The 13,637-nt window shown below is 48.6% G+C and overlaps 1 pseudogene; it reads right to left on the bottom strand.

Annotated features, from left to right (window-relative positions):
• Positions 1–524: 524 nt before the first annotated feature.
• LOC136151170 (5-hydroxymethyl-dUMP N-hydrolase-like) lies at positions 525–3,419 on the bottom strand (annotated as a pseudogene).
• Between the last annotated feature and the right edge of the window lie 10,218 nt (positions 3,420–13,637).

Genomic DNA, 13,637 nt, shown 5'->3' on the forward strand with positions numbered 1-13,637 from the left:
AAGCAGGGTGTTAAGATTATTTCTGAGGACATGCACCCACCTCCACTCTCCCACAGACATAAAGTTAGAATTGAAAACATACTGTGCGTCTGTACTGGGGCTAAGAGGCAGGAAAGGTACTAGAGCAAGTCTGGCGTCAGGAGAATTTCATAAACTGGGGTGAAGTCAAACAGTTGGGTCAGGAGAGGCAACCACCTTCTAAGGAAGAACCACTGCCTCCACCTCTGCCTCGTGGTAGTAACACACCTGGAACCCGGAGCCATGGGCTGCTCCCTGGTCATGGCTGAGAGCGCTGGGAAGGGGGAGGCGGGGGGAGGCGGGGGGAGGCGGCTCCCTCCCCCTCCCCTCCCCCCACACTCCCCCTCCCCTCCCCCCACACTCCCCCTCCCCTCCCATACCCCCCCACTCACCCCCTCCCACACTCCCTCCTCCCTGTCTCCCCCATCCCATCCTACACTCCCCCCTCCCCTCCCACACTGCCCACTGCCCTGCCCTTCCCATCCCTTTCTGGGGTGGGCAAATGCTCAGAGCCCCCCAAGGAAGGAGAGGAGGGCCGGGACCCAGGAGAGCTGGGAAAGGAGCCCAGGGCTGGGGGTGCTCACCTCGGCCAGACTGTGGGCGAAACAGGCACAGCACTGGTTTGTGGAGGGCCACTGCCCGGCCCAGCTCGTAGCCTACCCCCAGAGAGGGCTGGGTCACTTCTGCCACGACCGCTGGGAAGAAAGGAGACCAGGCTCACCCTCGGGCTTGTGAGGGACACACGACAGTCTGGCTGTGGGGAGGAGGGAACTTAGGGAGTCCCTTGGAGGCGGGGAGCCAGGCAGGTCCAGGGGATCCAGGACCCCAGGGGAGTGTGCAGGCAGGACGGGGCCACTCACCATCTGCCTGCTGCAGCCAGGCCAGGTCCCGATCATGGATGAGCCTGTCGCCTCCAGCAGCCTCTTCCCCTGTGGTTGAGGGAAAGCTGGTCAGGGGCCCACGCTGGTCTTCAGTTCCTCTCCTCTGCCCTAGACACCCCCAGGTCCACCCTGCTCAGGGAAGGGGAGGGGACAGAGAGATGGCCTCCAAGGGCCCACCCAACACTAGGATTCCATGAAAAGGAATGAGGGAATAGAACAGCCTGCAAGGAAAATGCAGTCCTTGCAAGGGGACAGAATGTGATCAATGCCAGAGGAGTGATACAGGTGAGATGGAGGGACTCACCATGGGTCAGTGATGAGGGGTGGGGAGGAGGAGGAATCGGATCCCAGGTGGGGACAGGCAGGAGGAGCAAGAGGTTGGCCCGTGCAAGGAACCTAGGGCCCCAGAGGCTCTCAGGCTTTGGTGGGTGTGAGAACCACCTGAGAACCTGATCAACTGCAAAGACCCAGGTATCGATGAGCCTGGGCCGCTGACTGAGCTCTCCAGGTGATTCTCATACCCAGCTGAGTTTGAGAATCACTGCCTGAAAGCAAAGTATAACCAGTGGGAGATGGTGTGAAGGCAGGATATCCTGGGGTCACAGGGCCAGGATCCCAGCTTTCCAGCTTGATTCAATGTCACCCACTGGGAGCCTGAGGGTCACCCGCCCCAGATCAGAGCAGAATAACTGGAGAGCTCATTAAAAATGGACTCAAAGGCTTTATCCCAAGATCTGCATTTTCAAAAAGCTCCCTCAGAACTGTTGAGCATAGGCCCTTCCCAAAGCACCAGCAACTTTGTGATGCATCTTTTTAAAGAGGATGCCCCAGGGACTTCCCTGGTGACCCAGTAGGTTAAGAATCCACCTGCCAATGCAGAGTACATGGATTCCATCCCTGAGCAGAGGAGATTCCACATGCCTGCTGCGGAGCAACTAAGCCCGCAGGCCACAACTACTGAACCCAGGCTCCTCAACAAAAGAAGTCACTGCATTGAGAAGCCCGTGCGCAGCGATGAAGACCCAGGAATCAAATTCAAATAAAGAGGTCTCTGAGAACTGCATTGGGTCCTACAGATTCTGGCTCTGCCCATGGGAGGGAAAAGGGGGACACACACCTGAGGTTTTCTGAGAAGTGGGAGAGTTGAGGCACCCTTTCCAAAGTAGAAAATCAGCCAGGATCCGGACTACCTCGCTGCAGGAGCAGGAGGATCAGAGGGCCTGAGAGAGACGATGTTCTTGGGACCTGGGGTCTGTCGGGTCAGGGAGGGCTGATACCTCCACGTCAAAGGAAAACTCTGTGCTAGGTGGGAGAGATCAGAGGCCAGCGCGGTCCGCTCCCATCCTGCTCCCATCCCGCTCCCATCCCAGCCTCCGGAAGGAGTCCATGAAGTGCTCCACGAAGGACCTAAAAGGTCAAGATAGTAACGGAACGCCGGGAGTGGGCTCCCAGGTCGGACGCATGCGGTCTGACCCCTGGCCGCAGTTCCTTCCCAGGTAGGGCCCCCGCCCGGAGCTTCCCCGCCGGTGGGCGAGTCCAGCGGCCTGGACTATGAGCGGTTTCTGTCGAGGGGCCAAACCCGTCCTCGCCTTCCCCACGGCCCGCACCCAGGCAGCCTCACCGCTCGCCTCCAGCTCAGCAGCCGCCACTGCTTGGGAAGAACTGCCCCGAAGCGCAGCAGCCGGACACGATCCCTACGTCCGGCTCCCGGTCCTCGGGATGCTCCATCTCATCAGGGCCTGGTGGCAGGTTCCTGGCACTCCAGCCGCCGCTCACCCCTCCCCGCGCCCCGGGCGCCCTGGGGCTACCAGCGTCCTGGCGCCACCCGACCCGGCCTGCGGAGCCTTCCTTCCACACCTCCGAATTGTTCACGCCGAGGATACGCACGTCTGGGGACCCAGCGTCTCCCCGACCTCTGTAACACCGCCAGGCAGTAGGTGGGGGGTCCTTGCCTCCTCACCCACGGCCCCTTTCCTCCTGCAGGTTCCCCCATCTCTGCCGAAGGCAACTCCTTCCACCGAGATCCTTAGGTTCCAAAACTTGGAATCGATTTTTACTCTTCTCTTTCCATCAGCTCCTACACCCAATCCGTCAGCAACTCCTACGGGTTCTCTCTTCCAAGTATTTCCAAATTCTGAAGCCAGCCTGTTGAGCAGCCAGCCTTGGGTCAGCTCCTGGTTTCCCAGTAAAGCCCCTCTGCCGATGCGGGTTTGTGGGTGAAGGAAAGGGTAGAGATTACCGCCAGGCCCCAAAAGCAGGGAATTCAGGACAGGGGGTCTCAAAACACCCAAACTCCCTGCTGGGGTACAAGAGAGCATTTTTTTTTTTTTTTTTAAGAGAGCATTTTTAAGGCTAGGTGAGGGCTGGGCGTCCCAGGGTATGGGATGTTCCTGCACAATTCTCCAATTGGTTGACGCTGAGGTAACAGCCAGGTGTCAGGGGTTACGGTTCCAACAAGTCTGTGGGCCAAGTGCTCATGGGCCAAGTGCTCATGGTCATCAGGTAGTTAATTTCTTCCATTTGGGGGGTGGTGGCTTGAGCATCTGCCAAACAATTCAGAAAGCGGGCAGATACTATTATCTAGGTACTTCAGAGAGGAGCTAAAGCAGAGGATTTGGGAGAGGGGTCGCCCTGGTTGTTGTTCGGTTGCTCAGTCTTTGGAACCCCACAGACTGCAGCATGCCAGGCCTCCCTGTCCTTCACCATCTCCCGGAGCTTGCTCAAAGTCCTGTCCCTGGAGTCGGTGATGCCATCCAACCGTCGGGTCCTCTGTTGTCCCCTTCTCCCTGCCTTCAATCATTCCCAGCATCAGGGTCTTTTCTCATGAGTTGGTTCTTCACATCAGGTGGTCAAAGTATTGGAGCTTCAGCTTCAGCATCAGTTCTTCTAATGAATATTCAGGATTGATTTCCTTTCTTAGGATTGACTGGTTTGATCTCCTTGCAGTCCAAGGGACTCTCAAGAGTCTTCTCAAACACCACAGTTCAAATGCATCAATTCTTCAGCTCTCAGTCTTCTTTAAAGTCCAACTCTCACATCCATACATGACTACTGGAAAAATCATAGCTTTGACTATACGGACCTTTGTTGGCAAAGTTTTGTCTTTGCTTTTTAATATGCTGTCTAGGTTAGTTATAGCTTTTCTTCCAAGAAGTAAGTATCTTTTAATTTCATGACTACAGTCACCATCGGCAGTGATTTTGGAGTCCAAGAAAATAAAGTCTGTCACTGTTTCCATTGTTTCCCCATCTATTTGCCATGAAGTGATGGGACCGGATGCCATCCTCTTAGTTTTTTGAATGTTGAGTTTTAAACCAGCTTTTTCACTTTCCTCGTTCATCTTCATCAATAGGCTCTTCTGTTCCTCTTTGCTTTCTGCCATAAGGGTAGTGTCATCTGCATATCTGAGGTTATTGATATTTCTCCTGCAATATTGATTTCAGCTTGTGCTTCATCCAGTCTGGCATTTCGAATGATGTACTCTGCATATAAGTTAAATAAGCAGGGTGAAAATATACAACCTTGTTGTATTCCTTTCCCAATTTTGAACCAGTCCATTGTTCCATGTTCGGTTCTAACTGTTGCTTCTTGATGTGCATACAGGTTTCTCAGGGGGCAGATAAGGTGGTCTGGTATTCCCATCTCTTTCAGAATTTTGCAGAGTTGTGATCCACACAGTCAAAGGCTTTAGTGTAGTCAATGAAGCAGAGGAAGATGCTTTTCTGGAATTCTCTCGCTTTTTCTATGATCCAACGGATGTTGGCAATTTAATCTCTGATTCCTCTCTGCCTTTTCTAAATCAGGCTTGAACATCTGGAAGTTCTTGGTTCACGTACTGTGGAAGCCTAGCTTGGAGAATTTTGAGCATTACTTTGCTAGCGTGTGAGATGAGTGCAATCGTGCAGTAGTAGGTACTTCAGAGAGGAGCTAAAGCAGAGGATTTGGGAGAGGGGTCTGGCCCTGGAAGGCCCAATAAGGTCCTGGGGGGGAACATGCCCACCACCTTCACTGACGCCCCCTCCTCCAAACCTCCACCACCTCTCTCAGCCTCTTCACAGTCGACCCCCTTTCCTGCTACACAGTCTGGTCTCCAGCAGGGGGACCTGTAAACCCAGAAGTTAGGTCATGACCTTCCTCAGCCAAGCCTCCAAAGGCTCCCATCTCACTTGGGTAAAACCCGCAACCCCCTCAGGGGCGCAGCAGCCCCACAGGACCCGGTGCCTCTCTCACCTCTCATCCCAGCTCCTTTAGCCTCAGCGTCTGTTCCGCAGCCACGCTGCCTCTTCCTCAAGCTGGGCATGTTCTTGCCTCAGATCCTTGGCATTTGCTGTCCTCTGGAGCCCTTTTCAGGCTTCCCAGGTGGTGCTAGTGGTAAAGAACACATCTATTGATGCAGGAGACTTAAGAGACACAGCTTCAATCCGTGTGTCAGAAAGATCCCCTGGAGGAGGGCATGGCAACCCACTCCAGCATTTTTGCCTGGAGACTCCCATGGCCAGAGGAGCCTGGTGGGCTACAGTCCATGGGGTCGCACAGAGTTGAACACAACTGAGGTGCCTTAGCAGGCAGGAGCCCTTTTCTCCCAGAGCAGTCCCCATCACTCCCTCTCCTCCTCCAAGTCTGTCAGGTTACCTTCCCTGACCACCCTCTTCAATATGGCAGCCTCCCATCCCCACCACCCTCCTCTGCCTGGGCTTTTCTCTTCTCACTATCATATAATTGACTAATTTTGTTGTATGTCTTTCTCTACTCAGTAAATGTAAGTCCCCAAGAAGGCAGACATTTTTCTCTGTTGACTGCTATATCCCCAGCTTCTAGAGCTGTGCCTGGCCTGTAGGAAACATTCATCAGATGTTTGTTGAATGAATGAGTGGATGAAATGAGCAGCTGCATTTGGTAGCACTTTGTAATCTTGCTCAGCCCTAAGCTAATCTGATGGAAGCAGGATCTGCAGGGAGCCAGGCAAACACATCATCTCTCACTTCTAAGAACAATTTTCATTTTCCAATGAAAATTACACAAATTTAGGCCAAAAATTTCAAAAGGAACAAGAGAGTATGTGGTGGAGAGGGAGTCCTGAGACCCCAATCCCATTTCTCAGAGGAAAGTGTCATTGGTGGTTCCCTATGAATTCCTCCTGATTAATTATGAAATACTCACACATGGAGTGACAGAGCAGACACAATTACCATTTTTTAAAATCCAAGGACACAAAGAGAAGGAAAAGAAATCTGAGGCTACCTCTGGCCTCTGATGAGCTCAGTGCCTTATCTTTAAGATAAGACCGTGGGGAAGCGTGTGCACAGCTGGGTACCAGTGCTCACAGCACCTCCTCACACACGGTCACCCACGCACCCTGAGGAGGCGGGCCCCGGGGGCCAGAGACCTTGAGGGCGCCCTCCTCACCCTCAGTCACACTGTCCTGCGGTTCTCGCCTCCCAGGAGGAGCACGTGCACATAGAGACACAGAGCATCTCGCTTCTGCCTCTGTGTCCTCAAGAAAAGAGGCCAGCCTCCATCCCCTCAGGGCACACCCTTCTGAGGGGCCTGGCATCCCCGTTCCACCTCAGGCTGAAGGAGAAAGAGGAGAGGGATATCTTGTCTGTTTCTCCAGATGGGAAACAAGGCCCTGCGACTTGCTCTGTGTCCACCGTTGAGGTGGTCAGGATGCAGAGCCAGCCTTGGCTGGCGGCTCAGATCCTCGGCTCAGGGCAGAGGCCTGAGTTGGAGGGCCGGGGCACAGTGATGGGGCTCTGAGTGATGAGCCACGGTGGTGTGCGGGTCCGTGTGTCCAAGTATGTCCTCGTATCAGGGACAGAAGACTACCCAGTGCATGACCGCATTTAGATGAAATGTCCGGAAAGGGCATATTTAGAGAAAGAGAAAGCAGATCATGGAGGGCTGGGCTGGGAGTGGGAGTTGGCTGCAGGGAGAGTTTATCAGAATTACCCCAGTAATTGATAAATCAAATGGGAAAAAAAATAGTAAGGATATAGAACATTTGAAAACTAAAACTATTACAAATGGCTTGCTCAGTTCAGTTCAGTCTCTCAGTTGTGTCCGACTCTTTGCGACCCCATGGACTGTAGCATGCCAGACCTCCCTGTCCATTGCCAACTCCCAGAGCTTGCTCAAACTCATGTCCATCAAGTTGGTGATGCCATCCAACCATGTCATCCTCTGTCATCCCCTTCTCTTCCTGCCTTCAATCTTTCCCAGCATCAGGGTCTTTTCAAATGAATCAGTTCTTCAAATCAGGTGGCCAGAGTGTTGGAGTTTCAGCTTCAGCATCAGTCCTTACAGTGAATATTCAGGACTGATTTCCTTTAGGATGGACTGGTTGGATCTTGCTTGCTAACAAGTATCAATTATTGGGGTAATTTTGTTAAACCCTCCCTTTGACAGTGAATTAAAAATATTTTTTCCTATAATTTTAACTATTTTTACTTTGTATTCTGAGACTAGTAGGTGAATACAAGTTCTGAGTGGTATCCTTTTTTGTCCTTATAAAATGACCCACTTTATAAAATTCTTTTGGTCTCATATTTTTACACCTTTTGTTCAACCTTTCTGTATTCCAAATGCATCTTTAGTAAGCAGCTTATATTTACATTTTTAAAAGCTGATGGTCTGTTAATTAATGAACTTCATTCATTCTTATTTATTGTGATTACTTACAGGTTTGGAAGTTTTTCCTATTATCTTCTTTTGTCCTTTATATTTAGTATACTTTCCCCCCGCTTCTTTTGTTTGTCATGCTTTCTCTTAATGTATTATTTTTTAAATATTTCAGTAACTGAAGAAGGCTTGTAGCTTCTTCCTGCATTGTGTTTTCTTTGTTTTTATGATTCCATTAATTTATTTATTTTTGGCTGTGCTGGGTCTTTATTGCTTCTCGGGCTTCCCTCTAGTTGCAGCAATCAGAGGCTACTCTCCATTGCAGTGCTCAGGCTTCTGATTGCTGTGGCTTCTGTCATGGAGCATGGGCTCTAGGTGAGCAGGCTTCAGTAGTCGTGGCACATGGGCTCGGTCGTTGCAGCTCCCAGGTTCTAGAGCACAGGCTCAATAGTTGCTATGCACTGGGCTTAGTTGCTCCTCGGCATGTAGGATCTTCCCAGATCAAGGATCAAATCCAAGTCTCCTGCACTGTCAGGCAGATCCTTCATGCCTGAGCCACCAGGGAAGCCCCTTAAGTGGATTTTTAAAGCTGAGAGATAATTGACATGTAACATTCTGTTAGTTTCAGGTATATAATGATATGATGCACCTCTGTATTTTGAAATGATCACCACAATAAGTTTAGTTCATGCCCATTACCAACCACACATAGTCACACATTTATTTATCGTGTGGAGAGCTCTTAAGATCTATTCTCTTCAGTTCAGTTCAGTTGCCCAGTCGTGTCTGACTCTTTGCGACCCCATGGACTGCAGCATGCCAGGCTTCCTTGTCCATCACCAACTCCTGGAGCTTGCTCAAACTCATGTCCATTGAGCCAGTGATGCCATCCAACCATTTAGTCCTCTGTCGTCCCCTTCTCTTCCTGCCTTCAATCTTTCCCAGCATCAGGTCTTTTCCAAGGAGTCAGTTCTTTGCATCAGGTGGCCAAAGTATTGGAGCTTCAGCTTCAGCATCAGTCTTTCCAATGAATATTCAGGACTGATTTCCTTTAGGATTGACTGGTTTGATCTTGCAGTCCAAGGGACTCTCAAGAGTCTTCTCCAACACCACAGTTCAAAAGAATCAATTCTTCAGCACTCAGCTTTCTTTATGGTCCAACTCTCACATCCATACATGACTGCTGGAAAAACCATAGCTTTGACTATATGGACCTTTGTCAGCAAAGTAATGTCCAACTTTAGCAAATTTCAAGTATATAATATAGTTTGTTAATGATAGTCACCATTAACAGGACTTAGTCATCTTATTACTGGAAGTTTCTACCTTTTGACCACCTCAACTCACTTCGTCCACCACCACACCCCACTTCTGAAAGTGAAAGTGAAGTTATTCAGTTGTGTCCTACTCTTTGCAACCCTTTGGACTGTAGCCTGCCAGGCTCCTCCGTCTGTGGGATTTTCCAGGCAAGAATACTGGAGTGGGTTGCCACTTCCTTCTCCAGGAGATCTTCCAGGCCCAGGGATCAAACTCAGGTCTCCCACATTGCAGGCAGACTCTTTAATGTCTGAGCCATCAGGGAATCCCTCCACTTCTGGTAACTACCAATCTTTTCTCCGTTATCTATGATGTCATTTTTTTTTTTTTCAGATTTCACATATAAGTGATAGGATACAGTATTTGTGCTTTTCTGTCTGACTTAGTCCACTTAGTTTAATGCCTTCAAATTCCATCCATGTTGCTGGGACTGGCTGGATTTCCCTTTTTTTGTGGTTGAATAATATTCCATGTCTCTCACACACACACACACACACACACACATCTTTACCAACAGTTCACAAGCATTCCCTTTTCTTCATATCCTCACCAACACTGGTTATTTCCTGTATTTTAATTAATTATTTTCTTGTCTGCACTGCACATCCTGTGGTATCTTAGTTCCCTGTCCAGGGACTGATCCCAGGTCCATGGCAGTGAAAGTGCAGAGTTCTAACCACTGGACTTCCGGGGAACTCTCTCTTGACTTTTTGATAACACCCATCCCGACAAGTGTGAGGCAGCATCTCATTGTGGTTTTGGTTTACATTTCCCTGAGCTGGCGGCAATCAGGGGCTATTCTCCAGGTGCTGTGCTTGGGCTTCTGTTGCCTGTGGCTCTTCCTGTTGCAGAGCAGGGGCTCTAGGTGACAGGCTTCAGCAGCTGTGGCATGGGCTCAGCAATCGCAGTTCCCAGGTTCTAGAGGACAGGTTCAGTAGTTGCTCTGCACAGGCTTAATCGCTCCTCGACATGTTAGGCATCTTTTCACATACATGTTGGCCATTTACATGTCTTCTTTGGAAAAATGTCGATTCAAATCCTCTGCCCACTTTTTAAAAATATTTTCAATTCAACTAATTAATTAATTGGCTGCACTGGGTCTTCATTACTGCACAAGGGCTTTCTTAAGTCGCGGTGCATTGGGGCTGTTCTTCCTTGCAGTGCAGGGGCTTCTCCTTGCTGTGGCTTCTTTTGTTGCAGAGCACAGGCTCTAGGGCGCTTGGGCCCAGTGGTTGTGGCACGTGGGTTTAGTTGTCCTGCAGCATGTGGAATCTTCTGGGACCAGGGATTGAACCTGTGTACCCTGCACTGGCAGGTGGATTTTTAACCACTGGACCACCAGGGAAGTCTCCTCTACCCATTTTTAAATTGGACTTTTAAAAGTTGTATGAATTGTGTGTATTTTTTAGATATTAGCCCCTCATCAGATATATGATTTGCAATATTTTCTCCCACTTTGTAGATTGCCTTCTCATCTTGTTGATGGTTTCCTTTGCTGTATGTTGAAAAGTCTAAGGGTTAGTTGCTCAGTCATGTCTGACTCTTTGTAACCCCATGGACTTCTGTAACCCACCAGGCTCTTCTGTTCATGGTATTCTCCAGGCAAGAATACTGCAGTGGGTAGCCATTCCCTTCTCTAGGGGCTCTTCCTGTCCCAGGGATCGAACCCTGGTCTCCCGCATTGCAGGCAAATTCTTTACCGTCTGACCCATCGGTGAAGCAAGCCAAAAAAAAACCTGAGGGGATACATAAAACAATGATGGCTGAACACTGGCCATCAGGCAGCATAGGACAGTGATTCCTGAAAGATGGAAACAAGCCAGGTGGAGGACTGCCCGTGGGGTTTCCAGGCTGCAGGCAGGTGGGATCCAGGCTAAGCTGGATCCTTGAGCTGAGGAAACAGAGTGGGGAGTCCAGGGAGTCCAAGGCAGCTAGTCTGCAGGACAGAGCACAGGATAGGAGAGAGTTCTGGAATTTCAGAGGGTTCTCCATGAAAGTCAGCTGAGGACTGATCAGTACATGTGTGTGAGGAAACTATCCGAGGTGGGAAAAGAACAATCTGAAAGGAGCAGAGCGAACAAACTTCAGAGCTCACACAAGCTAGATATCGTGCCTTTCCCTCCAGCTGGCATGGGAAACCTCATCACACATGGTGCACTGGGTAAATGATACCAAAGGGTTTGCCTCAGTAGTGGGGAAAATTAGGCCCAGACTAGACGCTGCTCAGTTCCCTCCTAACAAAGACGTAAAAAGTAAGCCTTGAATGGATCAAACTAGGTAAATTAATTGCACCCCAGAACAAAGCTCAACAATTTTACTGAATCACAAAACTATCCAGGATCCCATAAGGTAAAATTAGCAATATTTGGTACCAAAAAAAATTATGGAATGGAAAGGAGCAGAAAAATATGACCTACAGTGTAAAGAAACATCAGCTGAAGTGGATTCAGAAATTTATCAGATAATAAATTCTTACACAAGTATATTAAAAGAGTTATTATAACTATTCTATATGTTTAAGAAGTTAGAAGGAAAATTAAATATGGGAAAAAATTTAAAAGACCCAGATGGAACTTCTAGAGATATAAACTACAGTTAAAAAAGATACATTGGATGGCATTCAAATCAGATTAGATGCCACAAAAGCAAAGATTAAGAAATTTGAATAAATAACAGTGGAAGCTATCCAAAATGAAACACAGAGAAAGGACTGAGAAAAAATGGACAAAACATCAGTGAGCTGCAGGACAACTTCAAGCAGCCTAGTAGACAGGGTGTTGCCGTCCCTGAAGGAAAGAGAAGAGCAGAAAAAATATTTGAGTAAATCATGGCCAGAAAATTTCCAAACTTGATGAAAACTATAAATCCACATTTACAAGAAGCTCAACAAACTCCAAGTGCAAGAAACCACACCAAGGTACATCATCAAACAGCTTAAAACCAGTGATCAAGAGAAACTTGTAAAAGTAGCCAGGGTAGAAAACATTACACACAGAACAGCAAAGATAAGGATAACTGCAGATCTTTTATCAGAAGCAATGCAAGCTAGAAGACAGCACAGCAACACTTCTAAAATACTAATAAAGCTTGGGCTTCCCTGGTGGTCCAGTGATTAGACTTCACACTGCCTTTGCAGGGGCTGCAGGTTCGATCCCTGGTCAGGGAACTAAGATCTTACATGCAGTGCAGCCAAAAAAAAAAATTTTTTTTTTAAATAAAAAATTTAAAAACCTTAAAAAAAATGTCAACCTAGAGTTCTAACCTAATACTCTGATCAGACTGTGTCTTATCTCTGCTTAAAACTCTTCGGTGATTTCTTCTCAAAAGGTCTGGGTCTCCTGGACACTGAGTCTGGGACAGGGATGCTCACGCAGCAGGCTTATGGGAAGTACTCTGAGATCAACATCTGAGGAGGGGTGAAGGAAGAAGCACTGGGCAGAGGAGACGCTGAGCTTTGATGCAGCCTCAACAGTTGCCTTGCCTCATCCTATGGGGGGTTTATAAATAGGATGTCCCTTCAGAGCTGCCTTGAGGTGGGGTGAGGGGGTCAGGCCTTTGTACTCACAGTTCTATCATCGGCTGACTATGGGATATCCCCCAGAAGGGCACGTGATCTTGGGCATGGCAACTCTCTTGGTCAAGGGCAATTCTAGAGAGGGAGTGAGCTGTGAGAGCTGGTCTTCAGCACCCCAGGCAGCCAGGGAAGTGAGTCCCTGGATTCTGAAGGGGGATCGGGATGGCTCATCACATTATCCAGCTTTCAAAAACTAAATGGAGAGGAAGCAATCTCCTTAGCCCAGCACACAAAGCCCTTCATTCACGACCTGGCACAAGGGCACCCCCAGCTCACCACATGCTGTCTTCTCAGCCCGGAACTCCCTCCCACCCTTTGCCTTGGCCCCACTCATCAGCTGAAAAATCCCTACATATTCTTCAAATTACAGTTGAGTGCACCTCCTCCAAGAAGCCTCCTATGACTACTCTTGCAGATTCAGAGACCCTTCTTCCCAGCATGGAGGTTAGCAGCACAGACTCTGCGACCAGGGTTTGAATTTCAGCTCTGCCACTTGTTAGCTGTGTGTGTGTGTGTGTAACTTAAGGCAAATTACTCCACCTCTCTGCATCTTAGTTTCATCTATAAAATGGGCATAACAACACAGACCTAGAGAACACAGGTGGGAAAGGATGAACTGGGAGATTGAGGTTGACATATACACTGTTGACACTATGCATAAAATAAATAACTCATGAGAACCTACTGTATAACACAGGGAATGCTACTCAGTTCTCCGTGGTGACCTAAATGGGAAGGGAATCCAGAGAAGAGACCATATATGTGTATATTACAGCCGATTCACTTTGCTATACAGAAGAAACTAACACAGCATTATAAAGCAACTATACTCCAATAAAAAGTAATTTAAGGACTCCCTAGTGGTCCTGTGGTTAAGAATCCTCCTGCCAATGCAGGGGACACTAGTTCAATCCCTGGTCTGGGAAGATTCCACATGCCAGGGGGCAACTAAACCCATGTGCCACAACTACTGAAGCCCACTCACTCTAGAGCCCGTGTTCTGCAAACAAGAGAAGCCATAGCAGTGAGAAGCCAGCATATCGCAACTAGAGAGTAGCCCCTGCTTGCTGCAACTAGAAAAAGCCCATGTAGCAACAAAGACCCAACACAGCCAAGTTAATAAATTAAAGCTAATTTATAAAATAAAATAAGTATAACAATAGTATGCTACCTCAAAGGGTTGTTATGAAGGTTAAATGAATTAACATGTGAAAATTCAGGACAGTGTC

Source organism: Muntiacus reevesi, chromosome 20, assembly GCF_963930625.1.
Source record: "Muntiacus reevesi chromosome 20, mMunRee1.1, whole genome shotgun sequence".
NCBI lineage: Eukaryota > Metazoa > Chordata > Mammalia > Artiodactyla > Cervidae > Muntiacus > Muntiacus reevesi.